Genomic DNA, 27,738 nt, shown 5'->3' on the forward strand with positions numbered 1-27,738 from the left:
CATTCCCCGATTTCCCCATGCTGGAGGCAACTGGGCCACAGGACTGTGTTGGGGAGCCGGAAGGAAGAGGGAGACTTGTGATATATCTGTCCACAGACTTACAGGTTCTGTGGTGAGGGATCCAAGTGAGCAGGTCTCTCTGGGAATGTACAGCATGTAGCAGGCTTATGTCTGAGACACAAGTGGCGAGATGCGTGATACTAAAGGTGGTCACCACCTGTTTCTTTTCATGGGAGGTACAGATGAACTGGGCAATAGAAGGGGAAGAGACTGATGTTACCTGCGTGAATGATAAGTAAAGTATGAGGCAATAGCTTCCAAGTCTTAAGCTGATTTCAAGTGTATTGCTCCATTCATGAACTACAGACATACATCAGCAGTTGTAGTAAAGCCCCAGGGAATAACACACCTGTCCCTGTGTTGTGGGCTTACCCTGGTAGGCAGCTCCACACAGCTGCTCCCCTGCAGTGGGATGGAGAGGAGAATCAGAAGGGTCAAAGGGGCAAAACTCATGGGTTGAGATAAACACAGTTTAATAGGTAAAGCAAAAGCTGTGCGTACAGGCAAAGAAAAACAAGGAATTAATTTGCTACTTCCCATCGGCAGACAAACGTTTAGCCATTTCCAGGAAAGCAGGGCTTCATTGTAACAGTTACTTGGGAAGACAAACTCCATACCTCCAAACATCCCCCTTCCTCCTCCTCAGCATACTGTTTACACTTTTTGTGATCACTTGATGCTTCATGAACATCTGCATAAAGGCCATTTGTCTATACTGATTACATACCAATATTGCAGTGAGTAGTCTTTAGACATCCAGGATTTCTTGCCTCAAATGGTTTGTCTTGAGTTTCCTCTTGAAGAAAAGTAAGGTAATGGAACGTGGTTTATATTAAAAAAAAAAAAAAAAAGTCTGGTTCTTTCCAGAGACCAAAAAATGTGAAGGACTCGTGTTTTAATCCTGCTTTCTGGTTTATTAGTACATGTGATCTATGGAGAGCTTGTTACTTCATGCTAGCGCATGGGTCCTTCTTTTCAAGTTGCAGTCTTACATTGTTAGTCAGCGCAGTTCATGCTGACTTGTTACTGGGACTGACTGTCATCCGAAAGTGGAATGACATCTATCTGCCAGGTAAACAGCTCTTTTGGCTGCTAACCTGCGTTCTCTTTGTGTAGGTAGTAGAATTCAGGAAGGAGAGGGGTCTTGTTTGGGTAGTAGCACTTAATCCTATTTCCAGAATTTTGATTAGCACAATGATGGTTGAACAGGTTCCTGCTGATTTTAGGCTTTGGATTGGAAAGTGCATATTTTATCTTCTTTTTAGATGAGACTAAGATTGGTAGGGCAGAGAGGTTAACGTCCTTTAACAGACTACTGGGGAAGAAAATGTTTTCAGGTGTGCAAGCTCTTGTGCAGGTCTGAAACAGAAGCAGTGAGCTTCAGTCTTCATTCAGTTTGGAAGCTACTTTTCTCCAAGTTTAACTTGTTTGTTTTATAGGTTAAGTGAGCAGAATAGTTGCCACCTTGTCAGGTCATTGCCCGCTGTGGGACAGAGAATGGGATAAACATCCACCGTGGAATGTGGATGGGTGAGTTGCATTTCAGAAAATATTTTTAGCATGCAACAAAGCCAACAATTCTAGAGTGTCTATAATTTTTGATAACCGTTGATAAATTCTAGTTTCTAGGCTTTTCATTGGGCAACTTGACAGAAAAAACTTCTTTGAGGCTTCCACTCAGAGATCAGAGATGGCGTCTTTGACAGTGAAAACCTTACCTGGCCAGTAATGTTTCTCTCCTTTGAGTTTGTATGAGGGAGTTGTGTCTAGTGGTTGTTTCATATTAGGTACACGTTTTCCACCAGACCATTCAATACACTGAGTGAAATATTTTACATTCAGGAAAAGTGTAAGTGACATCTCTGGACTGTATTGGAGGGGTCATTGTAAAAAGGTTTATTGTGGGTTTGTGTGTTTTTTTTTTTTTCTTCTTTTCAAAAGGCTTGAGAAACGAGCTGCTACCCACAATTCTTCTGGTTCTTAAACTGAAATGTCCAAATCTTTAAGGGCTGAATGGATTATTCTTATCTCATGCATACATTTTACTTATATAGAATCATAGAATCGTTTAGGTTGGAAAAGACCTTTAAGATCATCAAGTCTGACTGTAAACCTAACACTGCCTAGTCCACCACAAAACCATGTGCCTAAGCACCACATCTACACGTCTTTGAAATGCCTCCAGGTATGGTGATTCAGCCAGTTCCCTGGGCAGCCTGTTCCAATGCTTGACAACCTTTGCAGCGAAGAAAATTTTTCTAATATCCAATCTAAACCTCCCCTGGTGTAACTTGAGGCCATTTTGTTTCATCCTATTGCTTGTTATTTGGGAGAAGAGATGGACCCCCACCTCTCTACAGCCTCCTTTCAGGTAGTTGTAGAGAGCAATAAGGTCTCCCCTGAGCCTCCTTTTCTCATGGCTAAACAGCCCCGGTTCCCTCAGCCACTCCTTATAAGACTTGTGCTTTCAACCCTTCGCCATCTTCATTGCCCTTCTTTGGACATGCTTCAACACCTCAATGTCTTTCTTGTAGTGAGGGGCCCAAAACTGACCGCAGTACTCGAGGTGGGGCCTTACCAGTGCCAAGTACAGGGGAAAGATCACTTCCCTAGTCCTGCTGGCCACACCATTTCTGATACAGGCCAGGATGCTGTTGGTCTTCTTGGCCACCTGGGCACACTGCTGGCTCATATTCAGCTGGGTGTCAACCAATACCCCCAGGTCCTTCTCTGCCAGGCAGCTTTCCAGACACTCCTCCCCAAGTCTGTAGCGCCGCATGGGGTTGTTGTGACCCAAGTGCAGGACTTGGCACTTGGCCTTGTTGAACTTCATACCATTGTCCTTGGCCCACCAATCCAGCCTGTCCAGATCCCTCTGTAGAGCCTTTCTATCCTCAAGCAGATCAACACTCCCGCCTAACTTAATGTTGTCTGCAAACTTAATAAGGGTGCACTCGATGCCCTGGTCCAGATCATTGATAAAGATATTAAAGAGAACCGGCCCCAATACTCAGCCCTGAGAAACATCATTTGTGACTGGCTGCCAACTGGAGTTAACTCCATTCACCACAACTCTTTGGGCCTGGTCATCCAGGCAGTTCTTTACCCAGCAGAGTTCGCACATGCAAGCCATGAGCAGCTAGTTTCTCCAGGAGAATGCTGTAGGAAACCATGTCTAAGGCTTTACTAAAGTCTGAGTAAACAACATCCATAGCCTTTCCTTCATCCATGAAGTGGGTCACCTTATTGTAGAAGGAGATCAGGTTAGTCAAGCAGGATCTGCCTTTCATAAACCTGTGCTGACTGTGCCTGATCACCCGGTTGTCCTGTATGTGCTGCGTGATGGCACTCAGGATGATCTGCTCCATAACCTTCCCTGTCACTGAGATCAGACTGACAGGCGTGTAGTTCCCCATATCCTCCTTCTGGCCCTTCTTGAGGTGGGTGTCACATTTGCTAACCTCCAGTCAACTGGGACCTCCCTGATTAGCCTGGACTGCTGATAAATGATGAAAAATGGCTTGGTGAGCACTTCCGCCAGTTCAGGGGGCTGGGTATATATTATTGTGGTGCACACAGTAACTTGTAGTCAAACTGGTTCATCATCATAGTTCAAAAGTCCACCCATTCTTGATCTGAAAGGTCCGAAGTACCACTTAGTAAAGTGAAATGTCCTCTGTTTTTAAATTTTAACAGGTTAGCTTTGAACAGGAGACTGGACTAGATGTCCTACAGAGGGCTTTTCCAATCCAAGGTACTGTGGGATTGTAAATTAAGTATTCTGCTGGTGGTTTACTGTGAGACCACTACATGCAATTTGAAATTACAGTCCCTTTGTTCCTTTTACTCACTTCTCCATTTCAGAGTAGGATATATTAGCTAATGAAGAATACTTCTACAATAATCAGAAATACACTATGTTCTTAATTTTGTCAGCTCTATTAGCTTTGTTTTGCATCACATGTCAATTCATTCGGCTCCTGTCATTGGTGGTAATCAAACAATATACATCTTCTCTATTCCTAAAACAGGGAGTTGAGAAGATGATACTTGTGTTTACTAGTGAACAGGGCACGGAACTTGGAAGATGGTGTTATGATTTTGGGGCTACCACATTTTAAAATTATTATTTTGCTCCTTTTAAGTTTTCAGCTTTCAGGCAGTAAGGGAAAACAGCCAGCCAGAGACTTGTAAAATCTCTACTGGGTCAGAATGGTTCCAGTAAGATGCTGGTGGTAGAGCAATATGTTCAGACCTGAGTTAGGGGACTTCTAACCCCTCCTTTTGCACCAGCCTTGCTACTGCTTCCAAATGGCTTCAACATGAAAATGGAACCAAACCATTCTTTTTATTTACTTCTAATGCAGTTACAGTGCTTGTGTTTATAGTTTAAAATGATCTGCCAGGTTGAGCATAGCAGGTGAAGGGCCCATACCTATTCTGAAAGCCTACCCGCTACAATGATAAAGAGTTGGGGGAAAGGTGGCTGGATGGGGATGGACAGGAAGGGTGGAGTGAGCAAGGCTTGCAGTGGGGAGGCCTTTCCTTTGCCATGCAGCGTGAATTGCACGCTACAGTGGTTGGGGGAGTGGGGACAGAGTGCAGCTGTTGTTCTCTCAGACTCCCTTTATTTAAAAAAAAAAAAAAATAGAGGTGGGCAGGGAAAAGAAAAAATCCTTATCTGCTACCAAGAAATTCTAGTTTTATTTTAAATTGAGGGAAAACTGTCCTTTAACACTGGTAGAAAAGAGAGAGGTGGTAAAGGTGGCTGTCCAGCTTGGTGTGAGCAGTAATATCAAGAGGTATCACAGGAGGCAATACTCAGTGCTGTGTTTCTGGAGTGTGCTGCTCACGGTTCTCGCTGGCTCTGACTGCTGGTGCCCCTGCCCAGCCCTTTGGCAGTCCCTGTGAGGCCCGTCACCCAGTGGTAGTCTTGTGGAAAGAAGATGACATAAACAGGTTCTGTTGGATGGACTGTGCAGTGGCAGAAATACTACTTCTGGCACAAGTACCACTTCTAGTCAGTGGTGTGGTGGGGAAATAAACCTGTAAATAAAACGTGAATTTTGATTGTGCTGCATGTATTTTAACTGGAGGAAGGACAGCTCATAGCAGCAGCTAGCCACATGAGGGTGCTCTTAGGTTTCCAAATCTTGCCTGCTGAGCCACTCAACTGGAACCTGTGAGAGGAGTCTGATCTTGCTTTTAGGGCTGCGGTGGTAACTGTAGAAATAATGAATAAACAGAGATTTTGAAAAAATGTTTTCCTTCGTGGTGGGAGACAGAACTATTAGTTGCTTTGATAAAATCAGTGATGAAATATATAAACGTTCAAATACAATAGATTTGTCTGCCAGTCCTGCCGATCAGGAAACACATATACAGCAAAGCTGCTGCTTCAGTTTGGTAGATGTGAGACGTTTTTGCAATTGCCTACTTCTTGAGCGTGCAGTGTGCCATTGTATACTTGGTCATATCTAGATCCAAGTGGTGAGATTTGTTCTTTAAACAAGGTCACAGTATAATTTGGCTTGGAAGGGACCTCTGAGATTATTTGGTCCATTTCGCTGTGTGAAGCAGATCCAATTAAATGAGGCTGCTTAGGGCCATGGTCAAGTGAGTTGTGAGTATCTCCAAAGATGGAGATTCCACAACCTTTCTGGCACCTGTCCCAGTGTCTGACCATCCTCATGGTGATAAAGTTTTTCTTCCACGTATGTTTCCTTCTGTCCTGTCACAATGTGTGTTCAAGAAGACCCTGCCTCCATCTTCTCTATACTCTCTCCTTAGATAGCTGTAGGCAACAAGAAGCCTTTGCTTCTTAAAGCTGAACAGACTTAGCCTCTTCATGTATACCGTGTACCTCACCCCTTTAATCAATTTGGTGGCTCACCACTGGGCTCGTTCCAGTAGGTCAATGTATTTCTTGTACTTAGGAGCCCAAAACTGAACAAATTAATCCAGGTACAATCTTGCAGGCATTGAATAGAGAGGAATAAACACTTCCCTCTATCTGCTGGCCACACACTTGTTCAACTGTACAGCCCAGTAAGTGATTGGCTGCCTTTGCCATGAGGAAACAATGCTGAATTGTGCTCAAGTTATCTGCCAGGCTACACTCCACTAGTCTACAAAGCTGCTCTCTAGGGAGTCAGCCCCCTGCACCTGTACTGTGGTGTGGGGTTACTCCTTCACAGCTGTGTGATAACACTGAACTTCATGGTATTCTTGTCAGCCCATATCTCCAGACTAAGATCCTTTGAATAGCAGTGCTGTCCCTCGGTTTGTCATGCACTCACCCTAATTTGGTATCATTTCTGAACTCATCATCCAGATTGTTAGTAAAATATGTTAAAGTGTTGGCCCTCGTGCTGATCACTGCGGGCTGCCTTTTAACTGGCCATAAATTGTATGGTTTTCCTTTGAGAGGAAGAATTCTTTGAGCCTGATGATACAGCCAATTTTCCACCCTTTTTATTATCCGCTTACCAATTGATATTTTGCTGATAAAGGTACTGTAGAACACTGTCAACAGCTTTGCTAAAGGCACTATAAGCAGTATCCACTGCTGTCCTCTTGTTCTTAAAGCCAGTCATCTCATAATAGAAGGCAATCAGGTTGATGAGGTGTAGTTTGCCCTTGGTAAATCCACGCTGGCTGTTCCTAGTCATCTTCTTGTCCTTCATGTGTCCTTGAAATGACACCCACAGGGACTTCTTCTGTAACCATCCCAGGGATGAGGTTAGGCTGACTGGCCTGTAGTTCCCTGGATCCTCCTCCTGGAAGAGGAGGATCACACCCCCAGGCCCCCAAGTCATAGGGAACCTCTCCCAAGCACCATAACCTTTCAGAGATGATAGAGCAGCCTTGCAAAGGCATCAGCTTGCACCCTCAACACCCTCAGATGCTTCCCAGCAGTGTCCCATAACTTGCATAAATCTATCAATGTAGGTGCTCCCAACTATTCTGTGGGCATTGCTTCACTCCCTTAACTTTGCTAGTAGGGCTTAGGAACTGTAGGGAGCAGACCTTACCAGTGAAAGCACATTAAAGTGTTATTAATACAAGAAGGCAATAGATAAGTTTAAAGCCATGGTGAGAGTTAGTTGTCTGGCTTTCATTGTGATATTCTGCTTTGCTGCTTGTCTGATGTCATTCAGTTTCTGTGAGCAAAACAGGTGAGAAAAGAAACGATGATTTTCTAGATGATGGCCAAGTTGCCAGTTCAGTGCAAAAGGTATAAGTAATGAAATATTTAAAGGGTAACTTAACTCTTCACAGACTTCAGAATAAACTTTCAAGCTGAGGTGGTTTTAGTTGTTAGTACAGATGTGTTAATAGCTCACTTCAAAAAAAGTGGTTTGTAACATGACATGGTGTGTGCTTAAAGAAGCACTGTTGCCCAGCACTGCCTACTCAGACATAATGGATTGTCTAGACAGCTTGCTAGGGGAAAAAATTCTGGCTGCAGCACATTTTTAAGGTCTTGTTATAGATCTTGGCACATCCACATTTTGTAGATTTCATGTGTTTTTAAAGAAAGTTATCTTTGCATTTAGGTAAGTGGGGTAGAATCAACAGTTCAACACGTGAACTGTTCAGAGACATGTCAGAGTCAACATATCAAGAGTTATGTCCTGTACAGGAGAGAGGGGTGTGGCTTGGATTCAGTTTCTGCTGCTGACTCTTTGTATATGGACTCCATATGAAAGACAGACAATCTGTCGCTCTGGAAAGCTGCTTGTTTCATATGTTGAGGCCCTGCAGGCATCATTTGCTCAGGACTTTTCCTTCTGTTTACAGTTTGTCTTAGTCTGTTGAAAATTAGCCTACTGAGATAACCATACCCACTGCAGTATACGGAGTGGGAGGAATGGACAGTGAGGTGACCCAAAGTCACTTAAAAGTGCTAAGTTGGGTGGCAGCTCTCACTTGGTCCCAATTAAACGGTGTTACAAGGGGCTGGTGTGACAGTAGGATGTCTGATGTAATATGCTCTATGAACTGTATGTTGAGGTGATGCTCAAGGTACAACCTGATTGTTGCACTCAGCCCGATGTATTTTTTTCACTACATTTTATGTCCTATATGTTTTATTAGCCTTCTTTTCTTTAAGGTGCACCGGAAATATGAAGTTACTAGTTTCTACTAATATTTAATAAGTCTACGTTTCTGAAGCTCTTATTTATAATGACATGTTAACAAGACATTTTCTTATGCTGGATATTGAAAGGCACTTATCACTGAAGCATCAGTGCTTTGCTATTTTCATTGCTGTATCAAGGGAAAACAAAATAAAGCCTTTTCTATTTAGATGCAAATGTCATGCTTTTAACCTGTAATGCAGTACACTGACCATCCTTGACCAATAACAGTGAGGGACAGCTTTATTTTATGGAAAGATTCCCACCTTCCCCCCACTTCACACTCCCACTTTGCAAGCAGTGATGCACCAAAGATACGTTTATTGGAAAAGGGTTTTCAAGCCCTAAATGGATGTTTCAAGTGTTTTAAGAAGAAAGATCTTTGCTACACTCCAGTTAGTTGGTCTCCCTGGGCTGTTTGCTTTTGGGACATGACACAGGAAGTTCCATTTTATGGCCCAGCTCTGAAGCAGGAAAACTAAGCAGTGAAACCTAGGTGCTCCATATCTGTATTCCATGGGAGTGCTAAGCAAGGATGAATCAGGGCAGGGGGCTTAGGTGCTCCTGTTTCCTGTATGTTCTTGATTCCCTGTTGCCATCACAGAAAGGATGCATGCAGTTGACTCTGTTTTGTGCTCACCTCCTATTTAGTTTGTGTCTGCCCCTGCCTTTGTGTCTCCTTTTAGCCCTGTAAAGACTAGAGCTGAAACAGTGCAGTTATACAGGCTCTAAGCCAGTATCATGGCATTCGCATGGGATATGAGAGACTGAGGTGAACGTTCCTGCTTGCACAGATAACTCAAGAGCTTATTGGTCTGAGCAAAGCAGCTCTGATGGCCCCCCCAGGAAGCCAGGCTGCAGGTGGGAGATAGGGGCCCCAGCAGGAGCCTGATGCAAGCACGCTAGCCCTTATGCTGTTTAGGTTCCCTGTCTAAGGCATATGGAAAATAAGGACGTGATTGGTGACAGCCAAAATGGCTTCACTAAGGGCAAATTGTGCCTGATAAATTTGGTGTCCTAAGACAGCGTTACAGCATTGGTGGATAAGGGGAGAGCAACAGATGTCATCTACCTGCACTTGTGCAAAGCATTTCACGCTGTTCTGCATGACATTCTGGTCTCTAAATTGGAGAGGCATGGATTTGACAAATGGACCACTCAGTGGATAAAGAACTGCCTGGACGGTCACGCTCGAGGAGTTGCAGTCAACGGCTCCATGTCCAAGTGGCGAGCAGTGACAAGTGGTGTTCCTCAGGGGTCAGTGCTGGGACCGCTGCTGTTTAACATCTTTGTTGATGACATGGACCGTGGGATCGAATGCACCCTCAGCAGGTTTGCCGATGACATCAAGCTGTGTGGTGAGGCAGACATGCTGGAGGGGAGGGATGCCATCTAGAGGAACCTGGACAGGCTTGAGAGGTCGGCCTGTGCAAACTCCATGAAGTTCAACAAGGCCAAGTGCAAGGTCCTGCATGTGGGCCGGGGCAATGCTGTGCACAAATACAGGCTGGGCAGAGAATGGATTGAGAGCAGCGGAAAGGAGAAGGACCTGGGGGTGTTGGTTGATGAGAAACTCAATATGAGCTAGCAATTTATGCTTGCAGCCCATAAGGCCAACTGCATCCTGGGCCAGATCAAAAGAAGGCAACTTACAAGGCAACTTACGAGGACTATCAAGATATAACAAAGCTATGTAGGGGGAAAATGAGAAGGGCCAAAGCTCAATCAGAACTCAGCTTGGCCACTGCAGTTAAAGACAATAAGAAAAGGTTCTTTGAATATATCAATAGAAAAAGGAAGACTAGGGAAAATGTAGGCCCACTGGTGAATGAGATGGGTGCCCTAGTGGTGGAGGACGCAGAGAAGGCAGAGTTACTGAATGCCTTCTTTCCTTCGGTCTTCACTGCTAAAGCTGTCCCTCATGAATCCCACACTCTGAAGGCAAAGGGGAAGGTCTGGAGAGAGGAAGATTTTCCCTCAGTTGAGGAGGACCGTGTCAGAGACCACTTGGCCAAGCTGGACATTCACAAGTCCATGGGCCCTGATGGCATGCATCCGCGAGTGCTGAGAGAGCTGGTGGATGTTATTGCTAGACCACTGTCCATCGTCTTTGAACGGTCATGGAGAACAGGAGAGGTGCCTGAGGACTGGAGGAAGGCCGACATCACTCCAATCTTCAAAAAAGGCAAGAAGGAGGACCCAGGGAACTACAGACCGGTTAGTCTAACCTCTGTCCCTGGGAAGGTATTGGAGCGACTCATTCTGGATGTCATCTCCAAACACGTCGAGGAACAGGAAGTTATTGGAAGTGGTCAACATGGATTTACCAAGGGTAAATCATGCTTGACCAATCTGATAGCTTTCTATGATGTTATAACTGGTTGGCTGGATGAGGGGAAAGTTGTGGATGTCATCTACCTTGACTTTAGCAAGGCTTTTGACACTGTCTCCCATGACATCCTCATTAGGAAGCTGAGGAAGTATGGGCTAGATGAGGTGACAGTGAGGTGGATTGAGAGTTGGCTGTGTGACAGAACTCAGAGGGTTGTGATCAGCGGCACAGAGTCTAGTTGGAGGCCTGTAACCAGTGGTGTCCCCCAGGGGTCAATACTTGGTCCAATTTTGTTCAATATATTCATTAATGACCTGGATGAGGGGACAGACTGTATCCTCAGCAAGTTTGCTGATGATACCAAACTGGGTGGGGTGGCTGACACCCCAGAGGGCCGTGCTGCCATCCAGCGTGACCTGGACAGACTGGAGAGCTGGGCAGAGAAGAACCTAATGAGCTTCAACAAAACCAAGTGCAAGGTCCTGCACCTGGGGAGGAGGAATGCTAGGCACCAGTACAGGTTAGGGGCGGACCTGCTGGGAAGCAGCTCTGAGGAGAAGGATCTGGGGGTTGTGGTAGACAGTAAATTATCCATGGCCCAGCAATGTGCCCTTGTCGCCAAAAAGGCCAATGGAATCCTGGGCTGCATAGGGAAGAGTGTGGCCAGTAGGTCGAGGGAGGTCATTCTCCCCCTCTACTCTGCACTGGTGAGGCCACAACTGGAATACTGTGTCCAGTTTTGGGCTCCCCAGTTCAAGAGGGACAGGGAACTGCTGGGGCGAGTCCAGCGAAGAGCAACTAAGATGATTAAGGGCTTGGAGCATCTCCCTTATGAGGAAAGGCTGAGAGAGCTGGGACTCTTTAGCCTGGAGAAGAGAAGGCTGAGGGGAGACCTTATTATGGCATACAAGTATCTAAAGGGTGGGTTGAAGGAGGATGGAGCCAGGCTCTTTTCAATGGTTCCAAGTGACAGGACGAGGGGCAATGGGCACAAGTTAGAACACAGGAAGTTCCGTTCGAATACACGGAAACACTTCTTTACGGTGAGGGTGACAGAGCACTGGAACAGGCTGCCCAGGGAGGTTGTGGAGTCCCCTTCTATGGAGATTTTCAAGACCTGCCTGGATGCAGTCCTGAGTAATGTGCTCTAGGCAATCCTGCTTTCGCAGGGGAGTTGGACTAGATGATCTCTAGAGGTCCCTTCCAACTCTGATGATTCTGTGATTCTGTGAAGCATGGCCAGCAGGTCAAGGGAGGTGATTCTCCCCCTCTACTCTGCTCTTCTGAGGCCACACCTGGGGTATTGCGTCCAGCTCTGGAGCTCTCAGCACGGCAAAGACATGGACCTGTTGGAGCGGGCCCAGAGGAGGGCCACGGAGATGATCAGAGGGCTGGAGCACCTCTCATATGAGGACGGGCTGAGAGAGTTGGGGTTGTTGAGCCTGGAGAAGAGAAGACTCCGGGAGGACCTTATAGCAGCCTTCCAGTACCTGAAGGGAGCCTACAAGAAAGCCGGAGAGGGACTTTTTACAAGGGCATGTAGTGATAGGATGAGGGTGAATGGTTTCAAACTGGAAGAGGCTAGATTTAGATTAGATATTAGGAAGAAATTTTTCAGTCTGGATGGGGCTTTGAGTAACCTGGTCTAGTGCAAGGTTTCCCTGCCTATGACAGGGGGGTTGGAACTAGATGACCTTTAAAGGTCCCTTCCAACCTAAACCATTCTATGATTCTTTGAATGTGCATACCTGAAAGAGTGTGATTTCCTCCTGACTCAGAGTGGAGAAACATCTAAAATCTCAGTGTTTCCTGTGAAAGAAAAAGGCCTCCTGTCTAGTTCTACCCTTGGTTTTCTGAGTCATCAACAGAAGCTGAAGGCAATCCCTTGATTGTAAGGGGCCTGAATCCCTAGCTCAGGCTAGTGGATAGCACTCAGATCTCTCAAGTCTGGTGAGATGAATACTGCCCTCTGTGTTGTTGAGATCAACACAGCCTTATGGAAAACGTACCTCTGCTTTACTAAGTTTTACTTACTAGTTTTCTTTTGCTACAGTAAGTTCACAGTTCCTTTTTCCTGTGCCCATACTCTGCCTCAACTTCACGGAGACATGATAGTCAGCTTTCAAAGATAGGCAGTACATCATCTCCCCCCTTTTACCTCCCTCCCAGCTTAGTACTTTTTACTATTGCATGCACCCTAAATAGATTATTTCGGAAGAGGTGATTACGTTAGATATTGGGACAAATTATTTAGACGTTTAGTGGTGTGACAGTGCAGTGTTAAGCAGCACTGGATTACAGCCACATTCCAGATTGCAGCCTGGACTGCTGGAGGGTTGTAGAGTACATTGTGTCAAGGGAGAGACAGGATTAAGGAGGAAGGATTTTTTTGCAAGCTGCATCAGTTCCTGAATTCAGTTCAGAGTCTGTCCCACAAACAGTTGTTCCTGCTTCAAGCCATGTCCCTTTGACTTCCAAAGGTGCTAGTTCATTGAAACTGCGATGAGGAAGTCTTACATTGTAAAATATTTTTTCCTTTTTCTTTGTGAGGGTGGTTGGGTTTGGAGCTGCCTTTGCAAATCATGATTTAAATTATCAAGCAATAAATATGGGAATAAAATAAATTATTTTCTGTCTTCTGTTTACTTCACGAAAGAAAACTTGGTGCACATGGTGATGTGTGTAGCAATATAGTCATTATGCTGAAGTAGGTTTTGTTACTGATGAAAGAAATGTAATACCTATACATTTTAGGACTGATGTAGCATAATATGTGTTCCGTTCAAATTACATTTTTTATCATATTAAAACTACATTAAGTGGTCATGTGTTAGATTACTGTTACTTGTAACTTATATCAAGCTGGTTTTGGTTGAGAATTTATTTCAAATAGAAATGTGGAATAATGTATTTAAATTAAAAAAGAGTAAATATACTGCAGTGTTTGTACTTAATGTCCATTTTGTGGAAACATGCTTTTTAAACAAACCAAATAAGGCAGGTATTATTTTTAGATAGATTTTTGGTAAAATGTGTTTACTCATATTTTTGCTGGTCATCTCATTCTTTTATATTCTCAGTCATTATTCAAAGACAAAGACACAGAACAAAGCAAGTGTTACTCAGCTACTCAGTAAAAAATTATTCTTGCATAAGCAGACAAAGCTTTCAAAGCTGTGGTTCCAGTGCATCAGCCAGTAATTCTTTAGATCTAGTATTTGACTCGTTAAAGCTATGCAGTAGATGCGCAGTGATTTAAATTAAATTAATAGATTGACAAACATAGACCTCATTAGAAGTTTGCATAATCACATTATAGAATTTTAATTTGTTTTATTTAATTTGGTTTTTTTGTTGTTGTTGTTTTTATTGTTACTAAAATAATTATATACCTCCTCTGTCTACATGAGGAGATGACATAATACTCAGCGAGGTTGGGGAAGAAAGGATGTAACTTAGCTGTTCATGAGAAGGTGCTTTCTGTATCCTCTTGAATCAACAGCAGAAAGGCATAATTTTTCAGTGAATCATGGATTTATGGTGAGGGTCAGGGTGTATGCAGTCTTCCTCCATAGGCTCAGATTGCTAGTAATGAGCATGTGTCCCTCCTTGTGGAGGGAACTATACCACCCATATTCCTCAAGTTATGAACGTCTCCTTTCATATGCATTTATTATGTGCCTTACTTTCTCTTTGCTCTGCTCTGTGATCAGTATGCATTACATCTACTGCTCGGGATCCTATGTTCCCTCCCATGGGTAGGGGAAAAAATCCAAACCCCAGAATTCAGTTCTGGCAGATTTATTTTTACTTGCATTGTACATTTGAAAAAGTGGGTCTTGTTCATCCTGGATAATTCCATGGAGACATAGAAACTAGTGAAAGGAAGGCAGATCCTGAGTATTTCAAGGAAACATTTTTTTATTTTTAATAGCTGCTTAAAGCTGTCTTTTTTACTATTACTCATTGCAACTCAAAAGCCTGATGAGAACCTGGGAGACGCAACGTTTTAAATATTCAGAATATTGCTGTTTCTTCACTTAAGGTATATGAGTTTCAGGATTTTTTCCCATCAAAATCAGAACCAGTACTGCTGTTTCTAAAATACATAGACTGCTTTGGTTTTTATACTTGCTTCAGTAGCCTTTGCAAGCTTGCTGCATTTTTTGTGTGTGCGAATGTGCATAGTTAATCTTTAAAATTTGAAGTCTGTCTTTATATCTGTGATAATAAAAATTTTGCCATCCTCTCCTTACTTAATTGACTTTTTAATAGGTTGCTTTGTAAATGTCACAAACTGTGGAGTTGTTGCTAGGTAAATTTTTTTCCCCTCCTTAGGTCCAGTTTATATAGCCTTTGAAAAGAAGCAGTTGCTGGTCTTGAAAGTCTCTGCTTCCTCTTGCCCCCATTTTTTCGTTCATTTATACAAACCACCAAAAACTTGGAATGATTCCTTGCCTACATTAAGGTTTTACACTTCTGCCCTTTCTTGTCTTTGCACCCCTTGGCATGTAAGAATCAGGAGCAGTTATTTCAGAAAATTAATTTATTTAGCCTTAAATTTTGTTGTTGTGTCTTCAGAGACACTATTTACTCCCTCAAGCCTTTCTTCACCTACTGTTGGGAGTAGATTGTAGTAGAAGAAAAGTAACTGAGCACTGAGGGAATAGAGCAAACTTAATATCGAAATGACTTAAAGTAGTCTTATCCACAAGTTCCTCATTAAATTTCTGTGTGCAGTAGATGTCAAAGAACTGCTCAGTCTTTGAAGAAATTTACTGTTTCTTCACAGAAGAACACAGAAATTTAATGAGGAATTCGTGGATGGGACTATTGTTTGGGAGCTCATTGTTTATCATTCACCTGTCATCATTCTCTGCGTGCCCTGCACTCCTGAGTATGGGATGTGTAAGGGACGCAGCAATGGAGGGCAAATCCCTGTGTCACTCAGACAGGAAAAAAAAGACTGTACCTTGTGGTGACAAAGTCATCTCACTGGTGAACACTGCCAGTGCACTGTCTTCTGCCTGTTTTGGTGTGAAGTTTTTTTGTTCTCTTTAAAACTAATTATAGTTACAAAGGGGCATAACAGCTAAAATCTTTTGCCTCCAGCAGCAGCTGGATGCGAGGATGTTTGGTGGCAATGCCAGCCTAAGAAATTCCTGATCCTCTTTTTTCTCCCCCCCCCCCCATCCCCCTGTTCTTGCCCCCTCAGCTGTACTGACAGAGTGGTTTGTGGGATTATGTTTTGAACCAAATAAGGGAACAGATCTGGCTTAAAATGCAGGCTTGCTCTTTTTTTTTTTTGGTGTAAAATCTTAAAAAAAGAAAAAAAAGCGCCACGTTTTATGGCTTCAATGAGAAACACTTCAGGGAGATAAACAGATGTCTTGCTGTAGCTCGAGGGGAATGAGAGGGGCTTAAATTTCTGCTGGGAAATGTGAACAATTTATGAATACACACCTATGTCACCACCAAACTCCTCCTGACAGAGCAACTTACTTAACTCTACTACCATTACCTTTCTTTCCAGGTCTTGAAGATATGTTGACTATGGAGCACTAAACTGCAGACACAAGGTGTTCAGAAACTGTGATGTTCAGAAACTGTGATATTCAGAAGTGCATCTTGCATAACAACCACTGCTTATGTCAAAGCAGGGATTTATCTGCGGTCAAACTAAACAGCTGGGTAGTTGAAGGGGAAATTCTGTTTCAGGGTAGCTCTGTCTCGCATGGCTCCTCCAGTTACAAGTGCTGTAATCAGTAAAGCAGTCTGCAAGCACTCAAGTGAAACTCTGTACTGGTCTCCCTCCGTATAAATTCTTCCTGTGAATGCAATGAAGTCATTTGTGTGGAAATTCCTAGTGTTTGGTCACTGTATACAGTAATTTAGATCTGTGCAGACTGGTTGTTGCAAATAGAGTGTTTTAATTTAAAGGTTGTGAGAGAACACTGCAGGCATGTAGATTCTGGAAAACCTTCTGCTACAGAAGTCTTTTTTTTCCCCTTTCTCTAGAAAGTCATTTGGAAATTGAAATTATTCCCAGCTTCATCTACCTACATTTTTCTAAAAAAGGGGTTGAATTTCCATGGTCAACTTTACAACTGTCAGTATGCTTAAATGATGTTTATGGTAGCAAATGAGAAATTGTAGGTTGAGATTTTTCTGCTACTGCTGGCCACAAATTTGTGAATTGATTGTTGGGGATAAGGGTTGTCAATGGTGAATGGTCACATCTTCACAAACACACATAAATTATTTCAATGAATTTGTTTGATCAAAATCGTTTGTCTGGAAAGGGCAGAATTTATGCTGGGTGGAGATGCTTCCTGACCTGACTGGGCAATAGCCTCATGACTGGGTGCTCCCTTAGTACATGGCTTAGTACCTAGGTGGAAGGTCCTTAATTCAAATCCAAGGCGTTAAAAATTTGAACCTACTTCCCAAATCCCAGCTGTATGTTTGCCTCTCTTTTCATCCTCCTTCAGATTTTCCAAAGTCTTGCTTTTGTTCCAGCATAGAGCAAAAATTCAGAAATACCAATTTCTTTTTTTCAAAACGGGATTCTTGTTCATCAGCTTACCCTATTATTCTTAATTACAATAGGTATTTGAAAGGAATCCCTATGAAATGGAGTAGATTGTGCAGTCATTTTGAGATATCATCTTTGTAGTGCAGTTCAGATAATTAAAGAAAATGTCTGATGGTTTCACTTGTGTAGCAGGGACTGGGCAGAGGAGAGAGGGAAGTGAAAAAAAAAAAAAAAAGCAGAAAGCTTCCTACAGTTTCCTACATGTTTGTGATGATTTTGAAGCATTAAAACTATCAATGCTAAAATGGGTCCTTCTGAGGTTAATTGAGGCAATTGCCAGGAGTTGTTTAGCAGGCCGTATGACATCGTTTTTGCAAAAGGAGGGAGCTGCACAAGGTGTTATTCTGTTAGGATGCTAAAGTAGTAGGGCCAGTTTGGGGGCTAGAAATTGTCTTGGCTGGTGGTGGGTTACCTAGGAAACAAAGATTAAACTTTCCCCCCCAAAATCCTAAATGAGCAGATTAGTTTATATTTTTAGAAATAGTGTTTATCTTTGTGTTGTACACATACTTACACACGCATGTATGCGTGCCTGACTTCGGTATCTCAAAAAACGTCACATAAATGCTTTCTTATTGGGGTGCTTTCACAATAGAAGAAATAAGGTCTCAGGTACAACAAGCTCAGAGAAGGCTGAAAAAGGGAGAGATCATTTATCTTTAGGGAAGATGGCTATTCAGCATTTTCCCCAGAGATCTGCAGATCAAAAGGGGGGTCAAGTATTTACTACCTGACAGTTACTTCCAGAGTTTCTGGGAGTAACTTGCTATGTTATACATGCAACCTGGCATTATAATCCCTGGCATGGTGGTATCTGAGGCAGCCTGCATCTGGGCTAATGCACAACTTGGTTGTGTAATATTTAGGAGAACTCTTTAATTGCAGTCTTTGAATGAGGAGTATTATAAGTGCATAATGTTTCTAATGTTACAGTAGTCTTGATATATTCTGAGACTTAAACTTCAAAGAATAAGTTTCAGTACTATTCAAAATAAACTAAACTGTTTTCATAGTGAGTTTATAATTCCAACTGCGAGAATTTGGAGCCAAGGCTGCCTGCTCTACAGTGCTTAACTTATTCCATTTTAGTCTTTTGTCTGGAGGCCTTTGTGTACTGCCTTGTCAGGCTGTGGGTGATAGCTTAGATAAACCATGCTGAGGATAGTGTAAAATATTGTTAAAACGATTGTAAAAATAGTAACTTGGTACTACACGTTCTTCTTGCTGTGACATTCTCATCATCCCTGCTTAACTTGCTGTCAGAAAAAGAAGTCTCTATAGTTAGCACAGGAAGGCGTTACCTAGCCAAAAGAAGAGTCATCTTCGCTCTAATTTGCCACCTCCATCATTAGCGCAGTTGGGACCAAAGGCCTTACTTCAGAGCTGTGCTTACAGATGAAGGGTTGGGGGATTTATTTCTTTAGTTTGACTTGCTTCGGGATTTTTGATGCTCTTGGCATAGGAGGTGAGCAGAATCAGGAGTGTTTGTAGTGTAAGCATTGGCCACCCAGAGTAATCAACACTGCTGTGGTGCTCCCTGGGCTTCCCATTTCACTTCTGTGCTGCTCCATGAGAGGAGAACTTCTTCCTAAAGTCCATGCTGTCTCTCTCATGTGGTTTCTAAAGCTGTTTCTGCTGCTTTCACTCCACCATTCAAATACATCACTTATTTTCTGTAGCACTAATTCCTTTGGGCCACAGCTGCCTCATTCCAGTGGCTTTCCTAGCCCCGTCATCTGCCTAGTTATTAGGCTGTTATCCTTCATTAGTCATCTTGTAACTCAGCCAGCTTTTGAGACAATCTCATGGAGACAGTGACTAAGAAGAACGGTAAATATATTGGAGTAGAATGAGGGGGGACTTCTGTACTGAACACGCAAAAGTAGCAGTAACATGGTAGATTAATTTCAGAAGTGATGCTATTGGGGAAGCCAATCTTCACAGAGGAAATACAGTCCTATAACTACACTGATTTAGATATATCTAGACTTAAGTGCCTTGCCCTAGTAGCAATATTGGTGTGTATCTGTGGTGGTGGTTGTCTGTCTTTTTTCTTCTCCTAAGATTACTGGCCTTCGCTAGGAGTACAGACCTGGTGTTTTCTCTCAGCTGGACTTGGGAAGAAAACAAGAGTTTGTATGGCATATGTTGCACGAGGTAAATTGGTACAGGTTGCAAGTGTACCACCTGCAAGATTGCCTTAAAAGCATCTGCTGTCTGGAGAACTCCAAGAAATGTCCTCGCTTTGGAAGAGACTAGCCCAGAGTACGCTTCTGCAGGCTTTTCTGCAGGGGGAGAGCAGGGAAGGAGTTTGCTTCTGGCTCATCCAAAATTGGTTACACTTGTTCTGCAGCAATGTGGTGAGATGGCTGTGCTGGGCTGTACTGCTCCATGTGGATTTCCCAGCTCAGTTGGCATTCGCCAGCAGTCTCAGGGCCCAACAGTTGTAGCCATGTTCACAGATACCATACTTGCTAAAACTTCCTCTGTATTAGAACAAAAAAATCTTTGGTCTCCCCTGCTTGCTTGTATAATTTTGCTTTCTTTTTGATGCATACAACATTAGCAGTTGTACTGTGAGGAAGAGAGAGGTATATATGTGTATGCAAGCATATTTACGTGTATATATAAACACACATAATTTTGACAGGGTCTGGTAACAATGAAGCACAAGTGATATAAACAATTCTGCATCCTCTTGTAAGACAATGTAAAATGTCAAAGATGAGTTAAACATAATTTTGTGGGTTTATATAACTGCATTTTTCTCTAAAATGTTTTTTTCTCTCTACTGTGAGACTTCCATAAACTGAAGCTGTATGCAAAGCAAACTACACTGCAGATAGCACAGCAAAGGCTGTCAGCTGCACAGGAGGTGCCCAGAGTATAAATACTTTGGTTTCAGTTTTCATTCTTACTTGTCCTGTGTGTTGTAGCAGCAGGAGTAAATCTTTCAGACTAAGTGTAACTTTTTAATTGCTGTTCTTTAAGGGTCACAAAATAGTCAGTGTAGCTGTTATTGCTAATTATCTCTGGTTAAGATGACTGTGCTAAGCAGTATTCAAAGGTTTCCCTTAAACTAAAGGCCGTAAAATCAGGAAAGTCACAAATTAATGGGAAAGGCAGGGTGTTACGATTGTGGATTGTTTGACTTTTTATGTATACTAATGAATTTGTGTGTGATTTTTTTTTAAAGTAGTTGTAACTAACATGCCTCTCTCAACCTTGCAATTTTTAATTACCTTTGGTGAGGAGGTAGAGTGGACCTCATAGGAACTGGAGGGGGAGGGCAGAGCAGTTGCTGATGCTTGGGATGTATGTTGTGCTGGGGGACAGTATGGAAGATGAGTGAGAATCCCTGAGGGGGGGACATTGCTGGAAAAATTTTAGCCCACTTATATGTAATTTTTTTTAAGAAGGAGGAAGAAGGGTTGGTAATAACCCTGATGGTGGGGAAAAAACATGAACTTGATGTGACAAAACAGAGACCTAGCATAAGAGATTTTAGAAACTGGTGACACCACATAAAATGAGGCAAAGAAAACCAAGGCAAGTACTTGCCTTCCAACTAGAGGAGGTGACTGAAGGAGACAGGGATAGTGTTGATGTAGAGGAGATTTCATCAGACTTCAGCTTCTAATCTCAGGTGTTCAACAGTCCTCCACCAAGTACCAAAACCTCCAGTGAGTTTTTAAAAACAAAGGTTCTTTGATGAATCTTCAAGGTTTATTTGGATCAGGCTTTCAGCCTTTTTCTCTCCATAAGGATTTGATATTTTTCCCCTTGCGTGTGAAAATTTACTGGTTACTTTCATTAACTAAAGAACTCTGTTGGCTCTATTGAAACTGATTTCAGTCTAGATACAGCCAAGGAAAGGCACTGTATGGGCCAAAGGATGTCAAAAAAGGATTTCGTTACATGACAGTAATTTGTTTAGTATAGGCTGGGGTGATATTTTCAGAAGGTTCAAGACCCTCTGGAATATTTTGCTCCCATCCTAGAAGTGCTAGAGATGAAGAAGTGACAGTGTTTTGGTACTACCCAGTGTGAAGGTCAGATGACAATAGCCTGGAGACAGGAATTTTGTAAGGTAAAGGCACATGAAGAGATACTCAGGTACTGTGGTGACAGGGCTGTGCAGATACTTCAAAGTACACAGATGCAGAAATTTCTAGATCACAGGCTTGAAGGAATGGAAACAGAATGGTGACATTAGAATCTTTATAGAGACTATGCAAGATAGTCAATTCCTTTTTTTTTTTTTCCCTCAAAAGTAGAGTGATTTGGATCAGAACCAGAACTTTTTGGGGATAAACTCTCATTTCTTCTCTTTTGTACCATGAGTGAAACATAACAAGTCCCTTTTCAGTCCCCGTGAGTGTAAAAGAAATGCTGGCTTCAAACAGCATTTTGCAGGTTTCTCTCACTTCTTAAAAAAGGAAGAAAGAAAATTTAAATGTATCAGTTCTCACTGTCTGTCTCTAGTGCTGCTTCCTTCCTTCTTTCTGGACGGAAAGAAGAAAGTGCCTATCTGGGTATGTAGTAAATGAGAGTGAGAGAAGTAGTTATGGATCATACAGTAACAGTCATGTGGAGCCTTCCTGCTCTTGTCACCCCAGTTATTTTCTGGGCAACCTGTGGGGTGCACAGGAATTTCAGAAGAGAGGATTGGAGAAACCAACCTGGTGGCTGGGAGCTATGCAGAATGAGCGAGGTGGGGAGTGCTAGCCAGCGTGCTTCTCTGTAATCCTGCTGCTGTCTTGAGATGAGGGATCTGAAATCAGGATTGCCAGGGAGACAGATAACGCCTGAGGCAAGTGTGTGAGGACTGCAGGTGTAAAAGTTTCCTTTTCAGAATCCACTGCCTGGCAGGTGCCTCCCAAGTCCTCTTCAGAGGACATGGCAAAATTTATTTATTTTAAGATGATACTGCTGAGTGCAGTGCCTGTGTATAGCTTAGAGCGCTCAAGGTGTGAGAGGTCTGAGTTCCTTTCTCTTGTCAGCCTGGGGATACAAGTCTGCATCTTCCAACTGTCCAAAGAGTTGCCCTTGTTGCCAGGCATGAGGAGGGGGCATCGTATTTGCCTGCAGCTCAGAGATTAACTCCTTTTACAGCAGATACCACAAGCTTCTTGAGACAAATAGAAGAGCAAGTGAGGGGGTGCCTGCTGCACTGTAGTCTACAGGCAGGGCAGAGAGTTGTAGGTTCCAGCTCCTGTATCCTCGAACTGTCTGAACATTTTACAGTAGACAGACCATGGATAATAACCAACCATGACTGCATTTTGTAACTGTTCCAGGTTAGCTGAATAACTATTATCAGGCTCTTTCACAGCACCTAAGCCCTCAGGTTTTGGATTCCAGTGTCGTTAAGGGAGGCATTGGACATTGACTGCTCAGGCTGGAGTCCTTTGATCGTGTGCAGAAGTAGACTGTGACAGGAACAGTCAGGTCAGGTGGGCAGGCACTGTGGTCCAGAGTTAGATAATGGAAGTTGGAGGTTCTTTGAACAGCAGTTTCCCAAAGCATAAGACTTAGCTGTAAAACAGGGGGAGTGGAGGATTAACTACCCAAGCATCTGCTTAGAAAGGCACTCAGGAGTAGAGAGTGTCCAGCATGCTCCTAGAATGAGTTAGTGAGCACTGTTTTTCACAGAGGAGGTGAAGGGTTTGGTTGTGGGAGGCAGTTTGGGTGAATGGCTATGAACTGATGGTGTTTATAAGGAGCAAGAGGGAGCACAGTAAAATAAAACCAGTAACCTTCATAAAAAGGAAAGAGTTCATTTCCTTGATGAAGCTCTACGAAGGGCTCAAATGCAAACTCTCCCACCTCACAAAGACAGGGAATGTAAATTGCAAGCTCTTCATTGACCTCAAATGCAAGAAGGAGCCAAACAAAAAGTAGGAACTGGGTCAAATGACTAAAGACAAGTATAAGTGAATGTAGTGCAAGGATGTAGGTCCAGAATTAGAAAGGTCAAGGCACAAAATGAGATGCAACTAGCAAGAGAAATTGAGAGCTACAGTAAATAATTTTTAGGATGTCAAAGTCTTTGCTTCACTTTCCCAAAAGGAACTAACATGGTAGCTGACTTAGTATAAAATGCTTCTTGACTAAAAATAATGTAACTGTGTCATCCTTAAGTGAAAGTTGATACTGTGGACTCTTCTTTGTGTCACTTGGCATCTATCCCACACCAGAATATTGAATTTTCTACTTGTATTTTGGCTTGGCTAGTGCTAACCATGGTTATATGCAATGCTGTCTCTGCCTGCTTTACATTTTTCATATCTGACATGCAATGTGCCCTCCAGAGGAGGTCTTTTAATCTCATCTTTCCTCACCCTTAAGCTGTGTAGACTTTTCTCCAGTTAGTTTACAGAGAACCTACTGAGCTGCACCTTCCCCCAGCATCAATAGGATCTGCCAACATAAATCACTCATCTATCAATGGATTAACATGTTTAAAATGCAGCTGAGTGGATTAAAGAGCTCAGGCAGCGGTAATAAGATATAGCACCTTTCACTGTAGTAATGCCAGTTCAGATCAATCCAGGATGTCAGTGACTGGGAGTTACCATTTGAACTGCATCAACTGAGTATGGTTACAAACTCTTGTCATGAATTTCTCTCTCGGCAGGATGGGGAGCTAGTGCATGGAGTGAGCTGTGCAAGCAGTGCCTTCCCATTTCAGGGAATAGAAAGATATGCATCCAGATTTAACTTGGACAGATTTTAAGACGTTTGATAGAAATAAATTGTGGTGCAGTGGGATTCCTTGTTTTGTCCTTTTAAAGAAAAGGGATGATGTTTGCTGGGGGAGGAGGGGCAAAAATAGCAATATTGTCATTATTATTCATAATTTTCTTCAAATGTGGATAATGTTTGCAATAATATGTATAACTTTGTTCAGTTCTGCAGCTCAGGTGGCATGGCCCAGGGCACTGATTGGCGTCCTCTGGCTATCTTCTTGGGACAGTTGTATCTACATCTGTTGCTCCCCTCTGATGCAGAATGCTCTGTATGGAGGGGGACAGGACTGGTCTGCACACACATGTGGATTTTGTTCTGTTTCTAAAAATCTTTTTTTTTTTTTTTTTTTTTAAGGGACAGTTCCCTTTTGTTTTTAAGCATTTAAAAACCTTTTTTTTTTGCATATACCTGTCACAGCACTCAGCACAACCGACATTTTTGTCTTTAAAAGTATATAGCTCCTATTACAGAACTAATGTGTTTGGATCCCCTTGAGAAGGAAGCCACTTGGAAAAATGAGTTACAGTTTATTTCCAAACCTTGAAGTGGTGGGTATGTGATTTTTTTTTTTTTTTTTTTTTCCCCTCTGAATTTTTGAAACCATTTGTCAGAGAAGATAAGCCTCAGCCTTGGTTAAAAAGCAGCAATCATGGCAAAACAGTTTAGGAGTTCAAGTAAGGGCCAGAGAAACTATGACCCATATGAAAGGTCACGTATGCCATTCTCTATAATTTTTTTTTTTTTTAATTCAGTCATACTTTTACTTCTTCCTGGAAGTAGTTGGTAATACAGAGTTTGGTGATGTGTAGTGTCCTAAAATAGACTTCTGCATTTGGAAAATACATCTATTAAGTAAAGCAATTAGTGATTAGGTATTGGGTTGTTTTTAAGATAATTCAGGTGTTTTTCTATAAAGCTATTACCGATGTTATAATTGTTCTTACCTCATTTTAGAATTATAGGATCATCGACTGGTTAGAATTGGAAGGGACCTTAAAGATCATGTAGTTCCAATCCCCCTGCTATGGGCAGGGAAACCTCCCACTAGACCAGTTTGCTCAAATCCCCATCCAATCTGGGTTGGTTCCCTTCTTTCAGTAAAACATTACCAAGCAAAATTTATAGCAGAAAATAGAACTCACTTGTAACCTAGTATAGTGAAATGGAGACTATATAGCATCATGAATCTCAGTCTTTTTCCTGTGCTAGTAATTAACTCTCCTGCTGATGTCCTGTTTCACGCGATTGTTTTCTCATCTGTGTATGTTATTATAATAGAAATAATACTTAAGATTTTCACACAAAAGATGATGAGTAAATTATCATCATTACCAGATTTCTTGGCTGCCTAATACTAGGTTCAGGGACATTAGTACATATATGAATGGAAATGGACTTCAGTGCAGCAGTACTGAATACGCACATGAACAGCTGGCATAGCAGGAGGTAATTGCATGTTTAAGTGTTTGTATGGGTCCATGAATTTTGTAGCTGGTCTCACAGTAGCTGTGTGAATGTTGACTTTATTTGTTCCATGAAATTCTGAAACTTGAGCACACTCATGTAGATTCAGTTCTTTCATTTCTATTATGAAAATTAACTTGGGGAAATAAGGATTTGGTTTACAGGGATGGGTATGTTAAAAAGGATCCTTGATCATGTGGAGAAAATAGGAGAAGAAACACAGTGAATGGAGGGCAGCTCTGACAGCTGGCGGGATGGTTTAATGAGTGAGGGACCAAGGGTCCTGCATGTCCAAGGCAGCACAGCAACCAGATCCAAACTAACACTGTTGAGTCCAGGATTCAAAATGTAATGGCTATATAGCTATCTTGAGAGCCAAGAGGGTCTCTTCTAGGGCTGGAACTGCCAGGAAGAGTGTGCTTCATGTGTTCTTGACTCTGGCTGCCACCAGTTGCTAGTTTTCAGGTATCGGTCTGAGGCAGTATCTGTTGAACGCTCCGTCAAAGTTGAATGACCCTTGCTGGAAAGTAAATGCAAGTTTTTCACCCAGCATGTTTAAATGCAAGAGCTCTGAAATAAATGAAAAATTTGCTTTTTTAAGGGTTGAAAGCCAGTGCTTTAGGGGTCTGTGAAGAAACTAAAGGCTGTGTGAGAACATCTCAGAATCAAGGTTTAAAGAAATAATCTGGTAAATGTAGCAAAAGCTCTCGTTTTCTAGAATGGAGGTTGCTTTTTTTAAATGGCCTGTAAACTCAACGACTTTTTCTTTCTCTTCATCCCCTTTTCTTCTGTTCTTCATTATTCTGACCCCTTTGTAAGCCCAAATGCCTCTGTCCCAGAGAGCATCTCTTGCTCATGTAACAGTTGCATAGTGTCAGATTTATTGTGTTGGATCAGGTCATTTGCTTGGTATTTCTCAAGAAGCTGGCAAAATTAGTGTGAATTTACTCTGTTATGCCTCTTGCTATTTTATTTTATGCAGATGTAGATCAGGCAAATTGAAAGGAATGGGAGTTTTGGGTGTCTCTTATTCCTTCTACCTTGTTAGAGGTTCTTGTTGACTCTGCTGCTCTCCAGATAATGCAACAGAGATAAATTAAAATGGATTATATTTTTCATGTTTTTGTGGTTGTCTTGTTCCTTCTTTTTTTTTTTTTTTCCTACTTCATTCTGTTTTGTTCTTCCTTCATCTCCACAAAGGAAAGCCTTCACAAAGCTCGAGAAATGTGTGATGGTCACATGCTGTGTGGGCTGTGCCAGCGCTGGGTCTACCTTTTACTTAGTTTTGTGTCCCTGAATTCTGAGGCTGAGGAACCACTGCCATAAAATACTGAACGTCAATGTTATAGTGACAGTGGCTTTGCCACAGATTATTTAATTCAGTTCTGAGTGATGGCTGACAATGCTGCAGGTTGGGTATGGCTCCTGGCCAGTTTTGCCTTCCTCTTCATGTGACAAAGTAAAATGATTCAGCTGGATGCAGTCAGTAGTTGTCTTGAGGCATGGGTTTGCCAAGTATTAGAAAGGAGAGGCTAATTAATAGTGTTTGCGGGCCAGACTGATAATGATATGAAAGTGTGAAAAGATGCAGAAAATAAAACTATTATTTGGCATGTATATGTATCCTTAGGCAGCTAAGTGCCTGTAGAGATTTATTCCCATTTCACTGAACTTAGTGTTAGTCAGTGGAGGTCAATGTCTTCCTTGCCTGAGTTAACAGTAGGACTTTTTTGTAGCATTCTGTACTACTGCTGAGGAGTTGTACAGAGAAATCTTGTAGTTACGTGCCGGTGTGTTGCAAATATTTGGGCTGGTTGTAGTAACCCTGTTAGAACAATGGTTTGTCATCTTGGTAATTAACAGAATCCACTTGGTCTGATGTAAGTATTTTTAATTTTAAGTGCTTTTAAGAAAGGAAGCCATGAGCAGCACCTGCTAATGAACAGTTATTTCAGAGTTCTTATTATTCAAAATTAGGTTGTTATTTTGCTATACAGTAAATCGTAATGGGGTTGAATATTTTATTATTCATCAGTCAGCTGCATATTTTCCAGTGGTATGCTGTTAATGTGGCAAACGAATGGCATGGTTGGTTTGTTCTTTCTCTCATTCTCTCAAGAGAGGATATTGTGTTTTGTGGTATAGTGTTTTGTTCTGATGGATGTAGAAATGGGCATGCACCCTGCATTCATTGGCACTGGCAAAGGCAAGAGCAAAGCGCATTGTGCCCTTGGAGTGAAAAGTCTGTGGGAGGTGGTGTTCCAGGGCGGGTTCTTGTCACAGTCTTGCACCTATCTCAGTAAAGCTGTACCAGCTGCACAAGGCACCTTGCCCTTCACCGCAGGCAGCTGTGCTGCATCAGGGAACAGAGCTGTGGGCTTTAGGTGACC

The 27,738-nt window shown here is 42.4% G+C and overlaps 1 protein-coding gene across 3 annotated transcripts in view; it reads left to right on the forward strand.

Moving 5' to 3' along the window:
* Positions 1-27,738, forward strand: part of SLC66A2 (solute carrier family 66 member 2) — a 70,687-nt gene that overhangs the window by 20,545 nt on the left and 22,404 nt on the right. The gene's annotated exons all lie outside the window — the stretch shown is intronic.

Source organism: Vanellus vanellus (assembly GCF_965231255.1).
Source record: "Vanellus vanellus genome assembly, chromosome: 2".
Lineage (NCBI taxonomy): Eukaryota > Metazoa > Chordata > Aves > Charadriiformes > Charadriidae > Vanellus > Vanellus vanellus.